General features: G+C 42.7%; 1 protein-coding gene across 2 annotated transcripts in view; it reads right to left on the minus strand.

Annotated features, from left to right (window-relative positions):
• The window catches only part of tafa5a (TAFA chemokine like family member 5a), a 530,684-nt gene that overhangs the window by 320,238 nt on the left and 186,966 nt on the right, over positions 1–23,480 (minus strand). The window lies entirely within an intron of this gene.

The following is a 23,480-nucleotide window of genomic DNA, read 5'->3' on the forward strand; positions in this document are numbered from 1 at the left end:
TTGATGGCCATGCTGAACATATATATGTTTTACTCTGGAATACTGAGTTGTACTCATGATATTTCTTGTCCAGCTTTTTATTTTCTGACAATAAAGTTAAAAACTTCCACTTTGACATTGGTTGTTGGATGGACCCAGGTAATGTGGTCACAAATTGTTATACTAACTACTCAAATGGATGTGTGTCCATGCCTTGTCTCATGCAGCAAGTGATGCCTGTAGTTATAGAGTCATCATTTGTTCTCAGCGGAGGGTCTACTGTCATGGTTAACTACATATTTGATGTTGGTCTGATCTTTCTCAATACATTTCTTTTTTATACACCACTTACTGTCAACTGGATCATCATCATCATAAGTCTACCTGAGAATGGTGGCCTTACCTCCCTGGTGCTATGCATTGTCTACTAGCTATGTTAACAATGTTCAAGAACCTGTTGCACTGCCTTACAGTGTCTAATCATAAAAAAGAGCTGTCACAACAGTTATTCTAATATTTTTAGCCTATACATATTCATCTGATATTGTAACACTTTCCGCCTTTCAGGAGAGACAGGGGAATGCAATGAGCATCCTATGTAATTGCTAGTGAACAATATACTGGAATTAGTGGGTCAAGTGTTATGCTTGAGCATGTTAACCATTACATGGCATGGATAAGACATGAATACAACCTGGTTAATACCCAAGGATATGCTGTCTTGACAGGTTTTATATAGACTATTAAAATATAAAGAAATATGGAATGTAGAAAGGCCTTTTGTATCTTTAGGGCTAGAAATTGCATAGTGCCCCGTTTGGGGCGATAACTTTTGCGGAAGCTCAAAAGTATCATCAGGCGTTACACAATTGAATCCGACGCGAACCTCCACTTTAGGGAAGTGGAAAGCTAAATCAAGCACTGCTACTTCATTTGGAGTGCTAAATGGAGCAAGAGAGGCAGTAGCCTGCACAATGTCCCATGCAGCGCTGCCAGATTCACAGGCTCCTTCCCTCCCTTAAAGGGAAGGGCCAGAGCAGAGATCATTTCAAAGCAAGGCTGGGAATGGTCAGCGACAGCACCTGCGATCCGTAAACAACAGCCCCAAGCACTGAGAGTGCAGGGCTGATCAATCGTGGGATGGGAAAAATTCAAACAACAGCACACTGGGGTGATTATAAAATTTTGGCCTACTGACCACCACTGCCTTTAATTACCGTTCCCTAAGCGGCCGGTCGAGGCGACAACGCCTCCTTGTAGCTGCCATTGTTGATGCCTGGCGATGCTGCAGGGGGCGGAAGTGATTATAAGATCTGGGGCTATAATGGGGCGCTGCGCATCGGATGATGTCATGATCTCTGGGGCACGGGAGACCGAGGCAGTAAGTTTTAGCACCAGCGCAAACCCGCCATGCAAGTTCGCGGGCGTTGGTCATTTTGCCGCGGTCGGTAAGCCCTTAGCGCCCGTTATCATCACCCAGAGGCGTTAATGGGAGATACAAAAGAGACCAACTTCTCCCCTTTCATCTCATTTCTTTCAAAAGACCTCAGACATGGACACTTCCCAGCTCATTACATCTCCTGACAAAATAGTCTGCAAAGCTTCTTCCTCTTCCCTACCCCTGAGGTAAATCAAGCAAAATTCCATAATAGGTATCCAATCTTGTATCCCACAATAAATATCCAAGACCATTTCAGGCGCCTTGTACTTGTGCATTCACGAGCCTATGATTTTCTAAAGCTTCCTTTTAATTAATAGCAAACTGCAGGTTGGCAATCGCAAAAGTAGAAAACCCTGGCCAACTTCACTTCCTTGATATTTTCAGTCCGAGCAACCATCATGCTTCACACAATGTTATCTATATTTATCTTTGTAGCTCCTAGTCATGTTCCTGTCCAGATATTCGGATATCTCTTGTTTAAAGATATTCGCCCGGAATTTGCCGTCAGCGACAAAGCAGAGGCGCTGGCCACTGGCTCCGAAGAAAGGTCCCACAAAGTCTTTTACAAATTGTAATTTTTATCATAATGGAGAAATTTGACACTCCACAAATATAAAAATGTTTGTTTAGCAGTCAATCCAAAAGCAAAATACTGCGGATGCTGGAATCTGAAATAAAAACAGAGACTGCTGGAAATCTCAGCGGGTCAGACAGCATCTGTGGAGAGAAAATCAGAGTTAACATTTCAGGTCAACGACCCTTCGTCAGAACTGCCAAATGTTCGAAAAGAGCACATTCTTAAGCACTGAAAGGGGAAGGGGAAGAAAGAACAAAAGATAAGGTGGCAGGCAGGAGACATTAGAGACACAAAAGGAATGATGGACCGAATTAAAATGGTAATGACAGAAGTTAGAAAAAGGTTAATCTGGATAGGGTGTGAATGGCGTAATAATGACCAGCTGCCATTATAGACAAAGAGAAAAAAAAGAGAAGAAAGAAGAAAAAAAATATATAAGATGGGGATGGAAGGGAAAGGGAGCCAAAGATAGCCAGAGGTTATGCTCTGAATTTGTTGAATGCGATGATGAGCCCAGAAGGCTGTAAAGTGCCTAAACGAAAGATGAGGTACTGATCCTCGAGCTTGCATTGCGCTTTATTGGAACAGTGGAGGAGTTCGAGGACGGAGATATCAGAGTGGGAGTGGAGTGGAGAATTAAAGTGACAGGCGACCAGAAGTTCAGGGTCACACTTGTGGACTGAACGGAGGTGTTCAGCAAAGCGGTCACGCAATCTACACTTGGTCTCCCTAATGTAGAGGAGACCACATCGTGGTCTGTTATTCCAACAAGGCTCAACATTTAATGCAGTATTTAACAGCGATGTTACCGTGGAAAAGCCCAAGTTTTCATCAGATACTGATTGCAGGTGGGGGAGGGCGGAGTCCACAGCGCAGCCAGTTTCGGAGCAGTGAATGATTGACTGCAGCTTCAGGATTTCTATGTTTAGATGTGCATGGACTAAATCCTGAAGTGGTGGTAAGTTTCTGAGGGGTAATAATGGCAAACGCAAATTCCAGGCCATTAATTGCTTTAGCTGGCAGTCTATTCTTCACATACACTAATTTTGCAGGGACGGGTGGGGGAAAGGGATCTTTCAAACAGCAGCAGCATCAACAGCAGCAATAAAAACAAGTTGCATTTATTATAGCACCTTTAACGTACAAATGTCTCAAGGTGATTTGGAGAGAAATCACAAGAGGTACAGTCGATGAGCAATGGGTGAAGAGAGGTGAATGAATGTAAGGTTGAAAAGATAGATTTTGAGAAGTTTTTTTGAAAGGCGGATATAAGGGTAGACAAACAAAGGAGTTTATGGAGGGAGTTCCAGAGAGTAGGGCTAAGGCAGCTGAAGTCTCTGCCACCACTGATACAATAAAGGGGGAAGAGTGTACATTGAAGGCTAAAGTCAGAAGACCAAGTGTTACTGGAGGAGATGCGAGTTTGGCTGACTTTGCAGAGGCAGGGAGGAGCTAGGTCAGGATGAAGATTTTCAGTTGAACATGTTTGGAGACAGGGAGTCAGTGTATGTCAGCGAAGACAGGAGTATTGGCTGGGTAGTCCTTACTGTGTGACAGGACAAGGCAGCTGTGTTTGGACAATTTCTAAGTCTAAGCTTCAAGCTCATTAATTTTAATGCTCATGACCTCTACGTTCTGTTTGCATCTGCAGTTAAGTAAACCACTTCAAAATACATTATCCATTTCTGTCAGAATTTTAAAAATCTGAATAATGTACCCTCTAATGTTATCAACCATTCTTAGTCAGGAGTGGAAACTCTAAGCCACAATCAAACTCGATTATACTAATGATAAAAAATTCAATTCTGAGTCCCACCCCAAGTCATGGAACCATTCTATTGCTCTTAAATCTTTTCCAAAATACGAATGTTCTTTTAATGGGGGACTATTAACATAGTCACCTATGAAATGTTTAATGATATGAATGCTGCCTTTTTTAGATGAGCCTGTTTACGTGTAGCACAAAAACTGTGAGGATACAAACTAATCACCAGAATGGTGGAGAGCTACAAACATCTTTTCATGATTGACTCCAAACTGTGGTATTGAAGTACATCTCAAGTGGAAATTCACTTCAATTGCTCACTGAGCAGCTTCCAATCACACAATTTTCCATTAATATTTTAGGAGCCGCTAAATCCATATTCAATTTTAAGAGAATTGGAACATTTTAGAACATATATAAATCAGTAATCTACATGTTATTTTTCAATATAACATTCTTAGTCAATTAAGTGATTCCAATACAAGCTTGGTGGAGCATTGTGACATTGTAAAATGCCCCTTTCTTGCCTCTATGCGATGCAGAGCCATACAGTAATCTGTAAAAACAATAAAGGAACAATAATTTGGGCCAATTCATTGTCATGTCTTGGAACTCTAACCCCTATGCCATGATTAAAACAGATTATACTGCAGGTACTATTTCAATGCCAGTATCTGCTTTTAGAATGGTACAGATGGACATCACTGGCCCACTGTATGCTCAGGCAAAGCAGAGCTCTGTGCACTTGTTTAAGATGTTCACTTCCCACCAGTTATTACAACCAGTGTAAAGCTGAAGTGGTGTCAAAATACTTTTCCAAGATGGCATCGTTCCACTTGTGATAAATTAATTCTATGCTTACATCAGCAGCCCAAAACAGATGGAATATTACAATTTCTGTATCCCTGCAACACAAAAATGTTTCTCAATCAATGGAGAGTTCTATGGTGTAACTAACCCATTATTGAAGCTTATTGGTTTGATATCCAGATCTTGCCTGGTTATTCAGAGGTAATGGGCTGGATTTTAGGCTTTTTGGTTTTCGGGCTGTGTGAGCTCCGAGAGAGACCTTGGGGGGGCAGGGGGGGGGGTGGGCGGGTAAAGAGAGGGAAATGTTTAAAGAAACATTCCCAAAACATTGCCCACACCACCACAAAACAAATCGATAAAAAAATTCAAAGAACACTCGCACTTAGCTTCGGAGTACTTGACCTTGCTCTATGCCGCCGGCTATGCTGGACTGCACTGATTTCCCAGGCGGACATTGCGGGCGCACGGATTGGACAAATGTCCAAAATACTGCTGGGGTCACAAGAGACGTTGCACACCCGGTGCAGCTCTTCCTGGCGGTGCTATTCAGTACCGCTTCAAAACGGGACGGGAGGACTGCCTATGATGATGATGATGATGATGATGGAGTTTAAATCACAATATATTGCCCAATATAAATCATATGAAGTTATCATAGAGATTCTAACAGATTGAAGCAAGGTAGAACTCTGCTTCCGTCAGAAATGATTGTTCTTACGAGCTATTCCTTGGTTGTTTCAGATGTAACAAAAATGCCAGGAATTTCCTTTGGGTTCTCCTGATCAGTCACCGTGACCTCGACATAAATCCCATTTGCACATCTATCCAGGGTTTCTGCCAATCGGGAGAATCCCAGAGGAAATTACTGGCATATGTGTATTTGGCAACGGTAAATACTTTTAACAGTGTGAAGACTCTTTTACTGTGGTTTAAGGGTCTATTACAAGACAACATTGGATTTTCCTCAGAAATGTAATCAGTTGTCACAGCATTTTTTGTTTTAACACCTACTGTTGCTACAGAAACATAAACATTCATTGTTTCAGCAAGGGTCCACACGATTTGCTTTTACAGGTCCCTAAGAGGGGGCAAAAGAGTTTGGAGATGGGGAAGGGGGTGGGAGTGATCTAATGGTTTCTATCAAATTGATTGGAGATTATGGGGGTGATTTTCATCTCACTGCTGCCCCATTTTTCAGCACTTTCTGCCTTCTTGTCTGAGGCCCACTATCTCTACAGCCACCTCTTTCAAAACTCTAGAATGTAGGCCATCAGGTCCAGGGGATTTATCGGCTTTCAGTCCCATTAATTTCTATAGTACAATTTTTTTACTGATACTAATTTCTTTCAGTTCCTCATTCTCACTAGACCCTTGGTTCTCCACTATTTCCAGGAGGTTTTTGCATCTTCTTCCATGAAGACAGACACAAATTTGTTTAATTTCTTTGCCATTTTCTTATTTCCCATTATAATTTCTCCTGTCTCAGCCTTTAAGAGACCCACATTTACTTTTGCTAATCTTTTCCTTTTTACATAGAAGCTTTTACAATCTGTTTTTATGCCTCTCGCTAGTTTACTCTCATATTCTATTTTCCTATTCTTTATCAATTTCTTCGTCCTCCTTTACAGAATTCTAAAATCCTTCCAATCCTCAAGCGTACTGCTCTTTTTGGCAATATTATAAATCTCTTCTTATGATCTAATACTATCTTTAACTTCTCTTGTGAGCCAAGGTTGGACCACTTTTCCTGTGGCATTTTTGTGCCTTAAAGGAATGTATATTTGTTGTAAATTATGTATTTAAATGCTAGTCGGTGCTCGTCTACTGTCATACCTTTTAATGTAGTTTCCCAATCTATCTTAGCCAACTTGCCCCCCATACCTACATAGTTTGCTTTGTTTAGATTTAAGACCCTAGTTTCAGATTTACCTAAATCACTTTCAAAACTTAATATAAAATTCTATCATATTATGTTCACTCTTCCCTAAAGGCTTCACTACAAGGTTATTAATTAATCCTCTCATTGCACAATACTAGATCTAAAATAATCTGCTCCCTAGTTGGTTCCTCAACATACTGATCTAGAAAACTTTGTATACATTCCACATTATTACTGCAAATTTGGTTTGCCCAGTCTAGATGGAGATTAAAGTTCCCCATAATTACCGTATTATCTTGTTACATGTGCCTCTAATTTCCTGATTTATACTCTGCCCTACATTATAACTGTTTGGGGGCCTATCAACAACTCCCATCAATGTTTTCTGCCCCTTGCTGTTTCTTAGCTCCACCCAAACTGATTCTACTTTGTGATTTTCGGAGCTAAGATCCTTTCTCTCGACTGTCTTTATCCCATTGTTTATTATCAGGGCTCTGCCTTTTCCAATTTGCCTATCTCTTCTAAAAGTTAAATATCCTGGAATATTTAGGGGCCGAAAGTGCCTCTTTCTTTAAGGCCCATGAGCGATTAGGCCATTGCCGAACCATCCCAGGACGAGGGTGGCAGAAACGACCCCTGAGTGGGCCCGACAATAGCGGCCATTGGTTCAGCCGGACCGCCAACAGGCAGCCCGGCACTCCCTCTTGGGTAATGGGCCGCTGGCCTTGCTGAACCCATCCCTGGTGGCCCAGTGGGCTCCACAGAGACCTTACTAGGCCTCGCAGTGTCCTTCCTCTTTAAGTGAAGGGGAGGGACATTGCAACGCATCAGTGCAACGCAGCATATCCGCGGCTCCTGACACCTCCTCCAACAGTACCCAAACTGTTAGGAGGCAGTGTCAGAGTTAAAGAGACGAATTTTCAGATCTTCCCTCTGACTCCTGCCAGGCGCTAAATTTTCGGCTAATTCGAAGTGCGCTCCACAATTTCTCGCTGAGGGCAATTTCACCCCTTAGTTCTCAATGTTGGTCACTTTGCAACCATGTCTCTGTAATGGCTATGAGAGGAAACCTATTAATTTCTAGCTGCACTATTAATTCATCTATTTTGTTGTGTATGCTTCATGCATTCAGATATAGTGCCTTTAGCTTTGGCTTTTTTCTATTTTTCCCTAATGTCACCTTAGTCACTATTACTTTTGTTATTCTCTCTGTCCCTTCCTGACCCACTCTGTTTATTTTTACACAAAACTCTGTTCTGCTCTAGAGCTTTGACATTTCTCTTGCCGCTTTTAAATGCACTCTTTCCTGAATCCTCCCACCATCGCTTCATTAGTTTAAAGCTCTGTCTACTTCGCTAGTTATTCAATTCGGCAGGACATTGGTTCCAGCCTGGTTTAAGCGGTGCCCATCCCAACGGAACAGCTCTCTCTTTCCCAAGTACAGGTGCTAGTGCTCCATGAAGCAACACCCCTGCATTCCTCAACACTCTGAGCCACGCATTTAACCTTCTAATCTGCTTATCTCTGTGCCAATTGGCGCGTGGCTCAGGTAACAATTCAGAGATATTTTACCTCTGAGGTTCTGCTTTTTAATTTGGACCCAACTCCTCAAACTCTCAACTGAACCTCATTTCTAGTTCTACCTATGTCGCTGCTTCCTACATGGACCACAACAACTGGATCCTTCCCTTCCTACTTCAAGTTCTTCTCCAGCCATGAGGAGATGTCTTTAACCCTAGCACCGGGTTGGCAACACAACCTTCAGAACTCCCGGTCGCGGCTGCAGAGAACAGTATCCATCCTCAGTATATTCTCAGTTGTAACTGAAGTATTGGCAACATTTGATGGGGGAAACTTGTGAAATGGTTCAAAAGAAAGAAAACAATATATATTGTGAAAATGAATACAACAGTTGGCATTATGTTCCAGGCTGCAGCCCACTCTGATGGCCCTAATTTGCGCACAATGCTAAGTGTAGCAATAACAAAACATGTCGTCGACAGCTTATGAAATCATGGAGAAAAGCATCAACAAGGACATTAAACTTGGGCTCTCTGCCAACTCAGTTCATTCATGTTCACAACAAAATGCTGTTTCCATAAGTATATATGTGTCTCCTAGGATCAGAAATGTACGTTATCTGTGAGTACATTAAACAAGAGTTACACACCAGAGGTTATGTGGGATGCCCACATAGTATGGGGCCCAAGTTTCCCCAACAACTAGACTTTTTTGGAGTAACTAAAAAATCGCAATTCTCCCCATTTAATTTGCTCCAGTGTAAGTGAGTTAGTTAGGTTTTTTTTAAGTTTCGTTTTTTTTTCAAAAGGGGGCGTTACCAGCCACTTATGCCCGTGTTGGTCATTTAAACAAGTTTAGTCAGCTAAAAGTTACTCCAAACTAACTTAGGCCAGCGTATGAGGCTACTTGTGTCCACTCAGAAAAACCTTGCTGTGAATTAAGAAATCAGTGCAAATAGCCAGAGATGGGGCGGGGGGCGGGGGGGAGTGAGAGGATTTTGCAAAGCACTAAATACCTTCACAACAACATTAAAGAAGCATAAAAACCATCATCAATAATAAATGAAAAATAAATCAATGACTAAAAAATAAAAAGTTCTATCTCGCCGACTGCAGCATGCAGTGGCAAGCCCTTTGGCCAGGGCTAGGGGCGAGAGACTCGCAACAAGCAGCAGGAGAGGTCTCCGAGGCAGGGCAGGTTTCGGGGGTTTCCGGCCCGAAGCAGATCAGGGACTCACCGTTACTGCTGCAGCACATCGAGGCTCTCCGACTCTCTGTCAAACAACTCAAGAATGAGAACAACCAACTAAAGGCTGGCCAGATGTGTGCCGAGTTGGCGGCTCTCCCCCTGAGCCACATCCCAAAGCGGTTAGTGACCAAGGAGAGGAGGGCAGAGGACGCGGCGATCGGGGCTCTGAGCAGGAAGACCAGCCAGTTACTGGAGAACCTCCAGCAGATCAGTGCTCGGGTTAGAGTGGTGGACATCTCATGTGGAGCCCCAGGTTCTACGCCCAAAGAGGGAAGAGGCTCAACTCCTGGAACAGACGGCCAGACTCCAGCAGCTCAGTGACAGCATCGAGCACATCAAGGATGAAGTGGACCCAGTGTCTGTACAGCGAGCTGAGGCCTGGGTTCACTCTCATTTTGCCATATTCCCGTCTCCAGTCTTTACGAAGGCCAAGGAGGAGCAGAGGGCCGACGCGGTCTGTGTGGGCAAAGTGACGGTGCCCTGCGCTGCTGGTGAGGGGCAGGTTCACCGTATTGTGCTGCTCCAAGATCAGCTCCATGATCTGCACGGGGCGGGAAGGCAGGCCACTCGGCCCGGGATAGGGGCGGCGACTATCGGGACGCGCTGGGAGGGCAAGGAGCTACTGCCCATGCGCGCAGACTCCATTGTGCATGCGCACAGCTGCCGGCACTGTTTTCAGCGCAGGACTGTAGCTCTGCTTCCCCCCCAACTGTGATTGCCACGCCGTGCCAGACCCTAGGGATGGTCAACAGAACAGGGAGAATCAGAGCTACATTTTCGCCGCTGTTTTTGGAGTAGAAAGTCGGTGCACCATGGGTAAATGTGCTGGAAAAAGGGGTTGGAGAAACTTTGGGCCAGTACTCCTGCCCTCCCTGAAGGACAGGGACCATGGGCTAGATTTTCCTAACCTGTTTTTCTGGCGCCCTCACCCAAGGTGCACCGCATTTGTCCGCTTCCAAGCGTGCCGAAAAAAGCCGTCCGTATTCGGGCCACTCCTCAGTGGTGGCGCAGCCTGGCCCAATGGATTGGGGGCAGAGCCAGGTCCCAGCGCTGAAAACAGTGCCGGGACATCTGCACATGCGTGCTAGAGTCTGCGTGCATGTGCCGTAGCTCCTGGTAGGCTGTTTCTGCAAACGTTGTGTGGGAGGGGCCCAAAGCACGCCGTCCCTAGCCCTGGCCGAATGGGCTCCCTCATCGGCGGCCTGCTGCGTTCCCTAAGGTAGGACTTCTATTTTTTATTTGTTATTTACTGATTGATTTTGGTGCTTCAGGTGCTTTATTTGTTAATTAATTGCTTATTACTTTTTCTGCTTTGTTTGGTGTTTGGTGGTGCTTTAAATGTAGTCACTTGCGCCGATTCCTTAACTCTCGATAAGTTTTTTCTCTGCGAACAGAAGTGGCAACATACGCTGGCCCACGCTAGTTTGGATCAACTATTTTCTGGCCGAACGCCTAAAACAGGGGTAAGTGGCTGGGAACGTCCCCTCTTGAAAAAAAAACAGAACTAAAAAAAAACCTAACTAACTCACTTACACTCGCGCAAATCAAATGGCCAGAATTGCAACTCAAAAGATAGTCCTGAAAAATCAAGTTGCTCTAAAAAAAGGAGCAACTCCTGGGGAAACTGGGGCCCCATATAACTTAAGCTAAAGCCTATAGTCACATTTATTCACATTTATAATTACACAGAAACACAAGATTTATATAGCTGATAATCCACAATATAACGCTTGATTTACACACATAAGCTTATCAGAAATCTAAATAATAAAGCGTCCCAAATTGTTTCTTTTAATTTATTCTTAATGTGGGTGCACTTCTCCCTACAGAATCTTATCTCATAATATGGAAACAAATGATTGAAGCAAAGGAATTCCAGAAGAGGACAAGCCAGCTCCACTTAGACAGTCCAAAAGAACATTTGAAACTGAAGATCAAAGGAGTTCTCCGTTTCCTTTTTAGGTTGAAGAATGTGGATTTTAGCCATGAGTTTGATGGGTTTTGTGTATCACAAAGGTCCTGAGAACAAGCCTTTGTGACCAGCCTGCATTGACAAGCTTCACAAGTGTCCAGCATTTCAAAGCTTCCTTTCAGAAAGCAATTAACAGAGTTTTAGTTATTTTGGCGCAGTGGCCCTGACCTCCAAGGACCATCAGCAAGTCGGGGCCTTCAAAAAGAGCACGTGCTGGAGAGCGACGGCTGTAAAAAGGGTGACTGGATTGGTTGTCACCAAGATCCGGGTCGCTGATTGGAACGTGGGCAGGTACAGCAGGAGTGGCGAGGTTGGGGCGCAGGAGTGACGAGTGATTGTGGAGCGATGTAATCGGGGCCCAGAAGAGGCGAGGGCCCAGGGGCAGCACGGGCAAGCCCCACACTGCAATATGTGTGTGCACTAGGTCTGTGCAGCAGATCTGGTCTTCAGTCGTCTTGGTTCATCCTCGCCACTGGCCCAAGACCTAGCTCTGTCAAGCCCGTGTGATGGCTGGTGTACAATGGCTACCACATGTTAAAAAAATCCACGCACAAGCATCTTCCACCGTTCAATATGTAGTTTGGGATCTGGAATATTAGGTCTTTCATTGAAATACCTGTGAACTCATCATCCCTTTTTGCCGTGGAAGCAAGTCATCCTCGTTACGAGGGACCGCCTATGATGATGATTATGATGATGGAGTTTAAATGTACAATATATTGCCCAATATAAATCATATGAAGTTATCATAGAGATTTATACAGATTGAAGCAAGGTAGAACTCTGCTTCCGTCAGAAATTATCGTTCTTACGAGCTATTCCTTGGTTGTTTCAGATGTAACAATAGTGCCAGGAATTTCCTTGAGGTTCTCCTGATCAGTCACCGTGACCTCGGCATAAATCCCATTTGCACATCTATCCAGGGTTTCTGCCAATCAGGAGAATCCGGGAGGAAATTTACTGGCATTTGTGCATTTGGCAACGGTAAATACTTTTAACAGTGTTAAGCCTCTTTACTGTGGTTTTAGGGTCCATTATGAAACAACATTGGGTTTTCCTCAGGAATATAATCAGTTGTTACAGCACTTTTTGTTTTAACACCAACTGTTGCTACAGAAGCACGAACATTCATTGTTTCAGCAAGGGGCCACACGATTTGCATTTTGTTTAACAGGTCCCTAAGAGGGGGGCAAAAGAGTTTGGAGGTAGGGAGGGGGGCAGGAGTGATCTAAGGGTTTCTATCAAATTGATTGGAGATTATGGAGGTGACTTTCATCTCACTACTGCCCCATTTTTCAGCACTTTCTGCCTTCTTGTCTGAGGCCCACCCATGTGATTTTTGAGCAGGCTGCAAAATAGAGGGCCAGCACTCCCGTCCAAAACAGGCAGGAGCCTCAATCAATATTTCAAGCCCTGTATTTGGGACTCTAATGCAATTTGGGTCTTCCACTGAGTGGGACGGATGCTCTGTGCACTCCGCCCAGTGGAACTAACCGCTGAGCGACAGAGCAAGACGTCCTTAAAACGGCTGCTCTAAGAAAAGTTTAAAGTCTGCTTGGGTAATGATTGTTGTGGGACCAGGAGAAGCATAAATACTTCTCCCAGCACCACAAAAGTCTTTCCTCTTGGTGCAGGGACCTCCATGTGCTCCATTCCCCCCCTCCCACCCCACCACATTTTTCCTCACCCATTCTTTAAAGACCCACTACCTGCTCGGTTCTGTGGAAGAGCATTTAGATTCACTCAATTGCTTTTTTTTTGCTTCACTACCTTTTGCTATTCTTCAATTTGCTTTCTTTTCATTTCTTGGTTTGCTTTCTTTCACCTGACTATTATTCGTTTCTTTCTCATTTCGTTTCCATTTGTTTTTTTTCTTTTATTTTCTGCCTTTCTTTACAAAATATTAGAAAGTACTTACAGAACAGAAACAAGCCATTCGGCCCAACAAGTCCATGCCGGTGTTTCTGCCCCACACGAGTCTCCTCCCACCACTCTTCATCTAACCCCATCACTATATTCTTCTATTCCTTTCTCCTTCATGTGCTAATCTAGTTTCCCTTTAAATGCACTATTCACCTCAACTATGCCCTGTGGTAAGTGAGGTCCACATTCTAACCATCCACTGGGTAAAGAGATTTCTCTTGAATTCCCTTTTGGATTTATTAGTGACTGGCCTGGATTTTGCTCACCTCAGGGAGTCCAGTGGCCGATATTGGTGGCAGGTCACAGACCCGCTGCTGGCACCATCCCACTGCCTAAAGTGAATTTACATTGATAGAGCTTGTTAAGCGCATTTCCCAGTCCAATTAGAGGAAGCAGGTCTGGTGACGTCATTTATGATGCGTCAGGTTGGCACCACCCCACACCTTACTTTTGACATTTGTGCTGTCAGTGTTCTACAGTATTGAAGTGTTGCAAACACTGACAATCACTGCACAAAGGTGCGGGGCTGTACCCAGGTTCTCTCATGACTCCCTCCATATATGAGGTTCGCATCCCTTCCAATGGGTGGAAGGGACCTCCCCAGGAGACCAACACAGCCTGGCTGCACAATGAACAGGAGGACACAAGCAGGGAATTGGTCAGGAGGACCTGGGTGCAATGGCACAAATCTTTCAATTATCTCATTACATCACAAAACATTAGTATAGTACCACACTTACCTTCATCCTGCTGTGCCTCTCATCACATCCCCATCTCTGCCTTCCCTACCCTACTCCTGCACATCCATACTCACACGAACTTATCTTACACCTCCACCCGTCCCTCTCTCTCTATCTACATTATCACTTCCCCATCTCACTCGCCACCCCTCACACTCACCCTCATCCTAAAGCAATCATACCAACTAACAACACACAAGGGTAGGCACTTGAGTGTTTTATCAAATGTTCATGTAAATTTTCTGGTAATGTGCTGTCAAACATTGAAACATTTACTTTCAACACTTTGCATTGTTGGACAGATTTATGTGTATCTTTGGAAGTGGCTTAGTGAGTTGCAATGAATGGTGAGACATAAATGTACCCCCCCCCCCCCCCCCACAATGGTGGTGAGTGTGAAAGGAATAGCTTGGACATTGTAGGGATGCTTTATGATGTTGGTGTGAGGCGGTGTCAATCTGGCCAGGGTGTACAGCATCAAGTAAATCTGGCCATGATGAGGCCATCCCTGGACTCCCAGGCAGCAATGGGGTCAGATGCTGATGCCCTCTGTCCTGTTCAGCACCAGGTGATTGCGGAGAAGGTTGGTGTTGTTGGTGCTGCTGGTGCTACTGGTGTTGGGGCTCATCATGGTCCAATTGTGAGGACCAAGGTGAGACAGTATAAATGGCACCCATGTTGATAAAATAGATGGCAGGTGAAGTAGAGATGACAGAAGCATTCTGTCAATTGTGAGATTTCTTCCAATGAGGCCAGACAGGATGTAGAGTGGAAAGTGGAAAGCTTGCAGAATCTGTGCTGGAAATGGACTGAGAAACAGCTTGTGGCTGGGGAAAGTGATGATCTGTCAGGTGGGAGCTTTTACTGTACATTTGAAGCTGTCAAGTGCTCAGCTGGAGCAGCGACCACTGAACTCCCGCCTCAGGTTGACAGGCGTGGTTCCCGAACAGCGTGGTTCCCATGGCCATGAAGTTAAAAAGTTTAAAAGGCCTGTTAAGGGTATGTTAAGTACAGTATAATGAGTTTAATTGGGTCACCCGCTGCTGCTTGTAGGGTCTCCCCAGCGCTGATGGACCCGACAGTGGGAAAGGCACGTTACAGCGGCTTTCTGACCCGCTGTAAAAAAAACTGTTTTCCAACTGACCCACCACCAATCCCGCCCGCTGACACCATGGACAATTCCAGCCTATGTTATATTTACGGCCCCGAGTTCTGGTCTCGCCCGAAAGTGAAAACATCTTCTCTACGTCTATCCTAGCAAACCCTTTCATAATCTTGAAGACTTATATCACATTATCTCTTTCACATTCTAGAGAAAAGAGCCCCAGCCTGTACAATCTTTCCTGATAGGTACATCTCTCAGTTCTGGTCTCATTCTTTTCTTCTCCATCTTTTTTCTTGTATCTACCTCTACCAGACTTTTCTGCTTGTCCTTTGTCATACCTTGAAATTTATAGTCGTATATTTTAATAGTGATGTGAATATTAAAGAGAATCACTTAGTTCTAAGCAGCTGAAGAAACAGACTGTTATTACTATGAGTTATTTAAGTAAATAATCCATTTATATGGAGAAAAATACATTCCAAGAGAGTTGGACACATGAATTAATAACATTTCCCCACAGAATTAATATTAAATATTGCACGAACTATGTGATACATTCTAAGTTATGAATATAATGAAACCTCAGTATAACAGACCTAGCAACCCTGTATAGTAATAGTTCCCAATGATCATGACTTGTTCCTACTGCTTTTGCCAAATGTACATGCAATGTCGTTGGCAAGGATTCTCCTTCCCATCAACAGCTCAAATGGATAAATAGCTCATTCCCACTTTCGAACTGTTTTACATTCCTGTTAACATATCTTTTCACCAAAATTAACACAGAGAGGAAAATATAGTTTTACAATGTTAACAGATGCTGGAAACGAGTCAACAAACTAATTGACATATTTAGTCCCAACAATCATTGTGTGTATTCATTAAATGTCAGCAAGTTCAAGATCTGAGAAATGCGTCAACAAATCTTATTGATTAAAACTTAGCAAAACACCCACTGCATGTAAATGAATTTGTTTCATGATTTCCTCTGACTCACTGACAACTTCAAACATAAAGGCACAAAAGTATGTCTCAGCCAGTTTTGTCCACAACATTGAAATTATTGTCCTAGGTTTTCCAATCATATTATCAAAGGTAAATGATAAAAGGAATGGGCTATTCTCTGTGTTTAGATCTGAAAACCAAGGCATTTATGTCAAAAACAATTTGGCTCCAGCTTAGATGTTTTGCTGTGACTTCCGACTGACGTTCAGAGAAATATTCAAGTTGTAGTCTGGTAGCCTTTTCCCCTGCATCCCTTTTTGTGTTGAACTGTTAAGTAGAAAATGATAACCATCCTTTTAAAAATATATGAATATAACAAAAAGAACTATATTAGTACACGATAGATTGTTACACAATAAATGTAGTAGAATCTCTTTATAGTGAGATCAGAGTTGGTGTAACTCAAATGAAAAATTTAAATCACCCAACTCATTTCCCTGGAAGTGAATGGAATGATCGACTGGTGGAATTACTCCCAATGATGGTGATAATTTGAATGCAAATTTTCTATGGGTTAGCCCATAAATACCAGTGTAATATGATTCATAGATCATAGGAAACCAGTGTCTGTTATGATAAAATGCTTAATATCTAGCTGCATACTTATTAAATGTATTGCCTTTATCAAAAATAATTTGATTCCAGTTTAGCTGCTTGAATGAGACTCAGTTTTGTCAGGTATGCATTATAACTTTTTTTAAGATGAAAAACATTTGATGTATGGGTTAGCTTTTCATCTTCATCATCTGGATGGTGAACTGGTGGAGCGGATCACCCACCCTTTATACAATCTGCTGGATTTTCATTCAGTTTATTTCAATGGAATGAAAATTAGGCGGGTTCTATAAAGAGTGAGCAAACTGCTCTGCCAGATTAATACCGTCAAAATAAACATCTACCCTTTGGCGTTACCTATAGTGCCAAATTTGGTGCAAATATTGTGGCAAAAGTAGCCAAATCATACTGTGTTTCGGCTGTGCTAGTTCGCCAAAGATCCATCTAAATAGATGGATATGGACTCGAGGTCCATACTAGAATCCAGCTCCTCAGAATGCTATGAATATCATGGCAATGTGTATCCGTTTCTTTGAAACTGCTGTATCTACTGTAGGGCTTGAAAACCTCACTTTTGAAAATCAGTAATAACCTTCAAAAGAAAACTTCTGTACAAAGCACCAAGTGTAAGGCCCGGGAAACCGAACTCTGTGATTAACCTTTTTAAACATTCTGTATAAATGCACATGGAAAACATAAAAAACTGTAAATACTGTCTTCCTGTAATCTGTAAGAATTTCTGGAGACTAATGTTTAAAATGCTTAATATGAATCTGTGCTTACAATGTGAAATCCCTGCAGAGAAACCCCAACACAATAGAAGCGATACTGAATGGAAGAAATGTTGTGTACATGGATTTTAGCAAAGCTTTTGATAAGGTCCCACATGGCAGACTGGTCACGAAAGTAAAAGCCCATTCGATCCAGGCAAAGTGGCAAGTTGGATCCAAAATTAGCTTGGAGACAGGAAGCAAAGGATAATGGTTGATGGGTGTGTGACTGGAAGGCTGTATCCAGTGGGGTTCCGCAGGGCTCAGTGCTGGGTCCCTTGCTTTTTGTGGTATATATCAATGACTTGGACTTAAATGTTGGGGGTATGATGGAGAAGTTTGCAGGTGACACTAAAATAGGCTGTGTGGTTGATTATGAAAAAGAAAGCTGCAGACTACAGGAAGATATCAATGCACTGGTCAGGTAGGCAGAACTGTGGCAAATGGAATTCAATCCGGATAAGTGTGAGGTAATGCATTTGGGGAGGTCTAACAAGGCAAGGGAATACACATTAAATGGTACGACACGGAAAAGTGTATTGGAACAAAGGGACCTTGGAGTGTAGGTCCACAGATCCCTGAAGGTAGCAGGCCAGGTAGATAAGGTGGTTAAGAAAGTATATGGAATACTTGTATTTCATTCTTCGACTTATAAAGGCAAGAGCAAGGAGGTTATGCTTGAACTGTATAAAACACTGGTTAGGCCGCAGCTGGAGTACTGTGTGCGGTTCTGGTCACCACATTACAGGAAAGATGTGATTGCATTGGAAAGGGTACAGAGGAGATTTACAAGAATGCTGCCTGGACTGGAGAATTTTGGCTATGAAGAAAGATTGGAGATGCTAGGTCTATTTTCTTTGGAACAGAGGAGACTAAGGGGAGACCTGATTGAGGTGTATAAAATTATGAAGGACCTGGCTAGAGTGGATAGGAAAGACCTGTTTCCCTTGGCAGAGGGGTCAACAACCAGGTGGCATAGATTTAAAGTAATTGGGGGGAGGTTTAGGGGAGATATGAGGGGAAATTTCTTCACCCAGAGGGTGCTGTGGGTCTGGAACTCACTGCCTGAAAAGGGATAGAGGCAGAAACCCTCACCACATTTAAAAGATACTTGGATATGCACTTAAAGTGCCGTAACCTACAGGGCTACAGACTAAGAGCTGGAAAGTGGAATTAGGTTGGATAGCTCTTGGTTAGGCGGCACGGACACGATGGGTCAAAATGGCCTCCTTCCGTGCTGTAAATTTCTACAATTCTAAATGTAAACACCGATACTGACTGTGTAACTATAATCACTGAGATATAGTGAGGTCCATGAGAGTGCTAGACTATAGACAATAGACCAGTTTCCAAAGTGCTAATGCATGCTCAAGGAAGATATAGGTCATCGATGGATCAAAAGAAAGATTCAATGATGTGGCAGCTAGCATGGAAACAACCCATGAGAAAAGGCAGGGACAAAATCTCAGACCACGGACAAGCAGCCTGCAATAGTTTGAGAAGGGTGACCTGGTCAGTCATCAGAAGTTGAGTTCCATGAACCCGTCAGACCACCAGGTCAATCGTGAGTGCGCAGGGAAAGTGAGGGAGAGACTCAATAAAGATGAGGGGGAACACAGCTGTCATCAAGGAAGGGTGATCCGGTCAGTCATCAGAAGACGCGCATCACGATACGTCAGCGGACCACTGGGCCGATTGTGAGCACGCAGGGAACTGAGGAACTGGTAACTATAATGTAGCTTAGCAGCTCAAGGGACAGACTGATAGATATAATATTGATAACGGGTTGATCAGTGCTCAGTAAAGACTGCCATGCAAAATGGGAACTATACTTATTGGTGGCTTGCTATTATTTTCCAGAGTCGAATTCTGAGAAGTAGCCAGTGGTGTTAACTAATTGTCCTTGCCCGCTACAAATTAATCCGGGATGAAACCATAGTCCTACAATACTAATGGGTGTGGGTATAACCTTTCTCCCCACCTCAAATCCAATTTGCCACATACCAAGTGCCTCGAACTGGTTAGTAATGTCATATGTGCACAGCAAAGTGCAGGAGGTCACACATGATGGATATGCAGATCCTTTAAGTGCCACTGTGTGCAGCCGATGTAACCAGACTGGTGCAATTGAGGCGGTGTTGTTTAATGTGTAACAAAGACATCAGTCAGTGCGAAAAATGGACGGATTCAGGTTGGGATGTTTATTGTAACTGAACCTGAAGTTCCTGCTTTCTCCATTTCAAGAAGCTATCAGTTAGCAATGTAAAGCTCACTCCTGATAGTGCAATTTTTCTTTTACATGTAAGGTCCCAATAATAGTGGGATGAGTTTTTATATCTCAACCTAGACATAACACCGCAGTCCTAAAATGGAAATTCTGCATTTAGTCCTTTTATTGGGTAGCATATCGTGAGGCTAGCAGTGTTAAGCTAAAATATGGCCTTTTAACTAAGCGAAAGATCAAATTAAAATGCACCAGTTATCAGTGCTTTTTATGATTACAAAAAAAAATCCAATATATCCCGGTTGTCAAAAGGTCAAATTATGCTCAAGAAATTAATTTCCTGCCAACAGTTAGTCACAACATCAAATCTCTCAACTGCCAGCTTCTATTCTTGTAGCTAGAATCAGTAGGCAGTACATACCAACTAAGTGTTTGAAGCTTTGATTCTAATGCTACCTATATTCTGACCTGTAGCAGAGTGGCTGATAAATAAGCCGACTGTACTCAAGCATACGAAAGGGATAATCAGTGTCACCATAACTACTACTACAGAAGACTTCTAAGCTAGTGAATGAACACTTCAGCAGCATAACAACCCTGTTCATTTAGAGGACGGCAGTTCCATTCAGATTGATCTTATTTAGATTCATTGGAACCTGGATGTAAATGCATCCAAAAAGAGTATAAATTACAACCTGCTCAGTAGGTCCAGTTAGAAATAAAGTTCCCTTTGCTGCTACATTTAAACAGAGATAGTTTAACAGAGCATCTATCATTATGTTCATTATCCATATACATCACCTCCTGTATGCTGTTTGTATCAAATTAAATCTACAAGGTGCTGTCAGGTGGAGAAGGTACTCAATCGAAGATGTCTAAATTGCTCCTGAACACGTTAACATTGAAAGCCAAAGCATCCCCATTGGCTCCTTGGCTAAATGGACATCTAGTGCATGATGGAGCTGTACCATAAGGCTGAAGTGTTATCTCTGGTCCGTACAGAATTAGCTGAAGTGCCAGGAGTGATGCCACAATTGGTCTCAGTATTGCTGGGTTAATAAGTGATAAATTCAGCCAGGGTTTCTGCCACTGATTATTATCCTGTGATACTTGATGGAAAGTACATGCATATCACTGTCAAGTGGGGACAGGATTGAGGATGGCTGTGATGTCCATCATGGTTAATCGCCCACTAATACTGGCTATGTTCACACATGAACAATAACTACCTGGGCAATGTACCAGAGTGGAGTTGCTTCCGATGGAATCATGCTCCAACATGTAACAATCACAGAAAAATTATTTTTTGGATGTGGCAATAAAGGGCTCCAAATGCCTCTTGAATTGCATCTTGGCAATGGATTCAATTACAGGAGATAAAGGAGAAAAGTGGAAACAATTGAGGTAAGAAGATTGAAAGCAGACGCATTGCGAGACTGAAATAAAGAGCTCGAGTAGTTTAAAAATGTTTTGCTACTGAAGGAATTTCAGTGGTTACAAATAGTTGGGTTACTAATGCATCAGGCTACCCTCCCCACTTCTACTTTCTCAGAATCCTCCCTCAACCTTGTTGCGGTCGTTGGCTCCATAATACCAATTGTGTCATCCAACAGCAAATTCAATAGAAAAAAGCTTGCATTGAGAATTTTCGAGATGCAATGCTGTCTCCTTAAAAGCAGACAGAAATAAACAGCGCTAAATGGAACAAAACAGTTCTTGTGAAGCAAACTCGAGGTCACAGCTTCTGCTAAATTTATATAAACCATAAGAAAAAAACATGCCTTCAGAAGAAAAACTGAATGATGATTACAGATGTCATTGCTTCATAAACCACTTAGAAAAATAATGAAAGGCTTGGAGCAGTTATCATAGTTCTTCAATGCACTACTTTCAATTGTCATTATTAAACCTCACAGATCAACCATCGCATGTTAAAACTTAATTCAGTAATTACAATTCTGACAAAATACATGTCCTTGATGAATGCATAACCAGTAGTATCTTGGTAATTTTCACAGTGTGTATTACTGTAATGTAGATCATACAGAAGCTTTCCTCACTAGGGAGGTTTGGGAACATGCCAGAAATGTTTAATTTTTGACACTTTACTTCATGCACCTCCAGCATTTTGGAGCAGACTAATATTATCTACACATACACACATAAATGCTTTATGATGTCTTTCCTGCTTCATTATGTCTAAAAAAAAACATAGCATGCTATTTAAACATGTTCCCTGATGACCAAGTGATTTTATCCAATGAATAACTCATCCACACAAACCAAGAAGGCCAGTTAGCTAGCAGCAGAAACCAACTACTGGAAACAGCAACCAACAGCAGCCAACCACACGTACACCACCAGCTGCCAGCCAAATCATAACTAACCATCAGCAGCAGCCACCAGCCAAGACCAGTAGCTAGCCGCAAGAAGCCAGCCTGCAGCCACCAAGGACCACCATCCATCCAACCACCAGAAGTCAAGTATCCACAACTAATAGAGAGCCAGTCAAACCTCAGTTAATTATGACCAGCAGAAGCCAGCCAGGAGACCCTATGTCACCCATCCACAACTTGCAGCTTGCAACCCCAAAGCAGACAGCCACCAGAAATCAGTCTGCAGCCAGAAAAGTGGCCTCACCAAACAGGCAGTCAGCCACCAACCATCTGTCCCCTAGTTGCAAGAGCAGTGGGGTCAGAATTTAGACCAGTCGCAGAGCTGCCAGAATCAGGAAGGAGGGGTGCAGAGAGCCGATAGAGTCAGAAGTGTCAATGCGGGGTAGACACAGGTGCTAGAATCGGGAGTGGTGGGAGGGTGAAGAGAACTCCCAGAATCTGCAATAGGAGCAGCAGTAGCAATCATACAGACAGCTTGTTCAGCTGTCCCAATCATTAATATGGAAGTGTTGCATTGTTGCTCCTGCTCCTGCAACATTTTCGTATTAACTATCATTAGAACAAAGTAGATTAAGAGATCTAATCCAGATGTTCAAAATTATGAGGGATCTTTATAAGAAAAAAAGGTAAAAAAACTATTCTTCACTGGTCAGTCAATTGGTAACTGGAGGGCAGATATTTAATATCAACACCAAAGGAATGGAGAGAAATTAAGATACTTTGTTTTGATTGTTAAGTCATGGAATGTTCTACCAGGAATAGTCGCTTTTAAAAGGGAAGTGGATAAATATTTGAAAAAACAGAAAGGACAAATGAATGAGATCAAGCGAGTAGCCGCCTACACAAGTGTGATGGGCCAAATGGCCTCCTTCTGTATTATGATTCTACTCAGAGAATTTCGTAAAAGTCAAGCCAGCCAACTGTATCAATGCTACTGCCCTTTCTTGCAGCAAATGTTACCTGTCACAGTCGAGGAAGTGAATGAAGCAGGCATCTGCTATCAGTTACATCAACATGTAAAAATGTCAAATTACACGGTGTACCTTCGATTACACCCTGTGCATAACCTTCTGTACATAAAATAGAATGCGGTTATGTTAAATGCTACTTGTGCACACTCTGTTGACTAATCACATGAAGCATTGAATAATATCTGTGGTGTGTTATTGCAGCATTATTAATATCTTCATTTGCCAAAACTCCTTTCCAATGAACTCCATGTACAGTATTCAAAAATCAACAAAGTAATTTATGTGCATCTATGCTGATTGCAAACCAGGTGCAGCAGTAAATGGATTTCTTGAAAGAAAAATAATTGAATAAAATACAAGTAAGTAAAGAAATCTTAACCGAGTCAGTGTGTTTTCCTTCAATTCCCATTTCAATAAAAAAAACATGCCTTACACAGAACTTCCATCAACCAGTCATGGAAAATAATGTGTGTGTTTTATGTCTTAACTTTCAACAAGCTAAAATATGAAAGAAAAAAAAAGACTTACATTTATATAGCACCTTTCATGACCACCGGACATCTCAAAGCACTTTGCAGCCAGTGAAGTACTTTTGGAGT

This window comes from Pristiophorus japonicus, chromosome 13, assembly GCF_044704955.1.
Source record: "Pristiophorus japonicus isolate sPriJap1 chromosome 13, sPriJap1.hap1, whole genome shotgun sequence".
Lineage (NCBI taxonomy): Eukaryota > Metazoa > Chordata > Chondrichthyes > Pristiophoridae > Pristiophorus > Pristiophorus japonicus.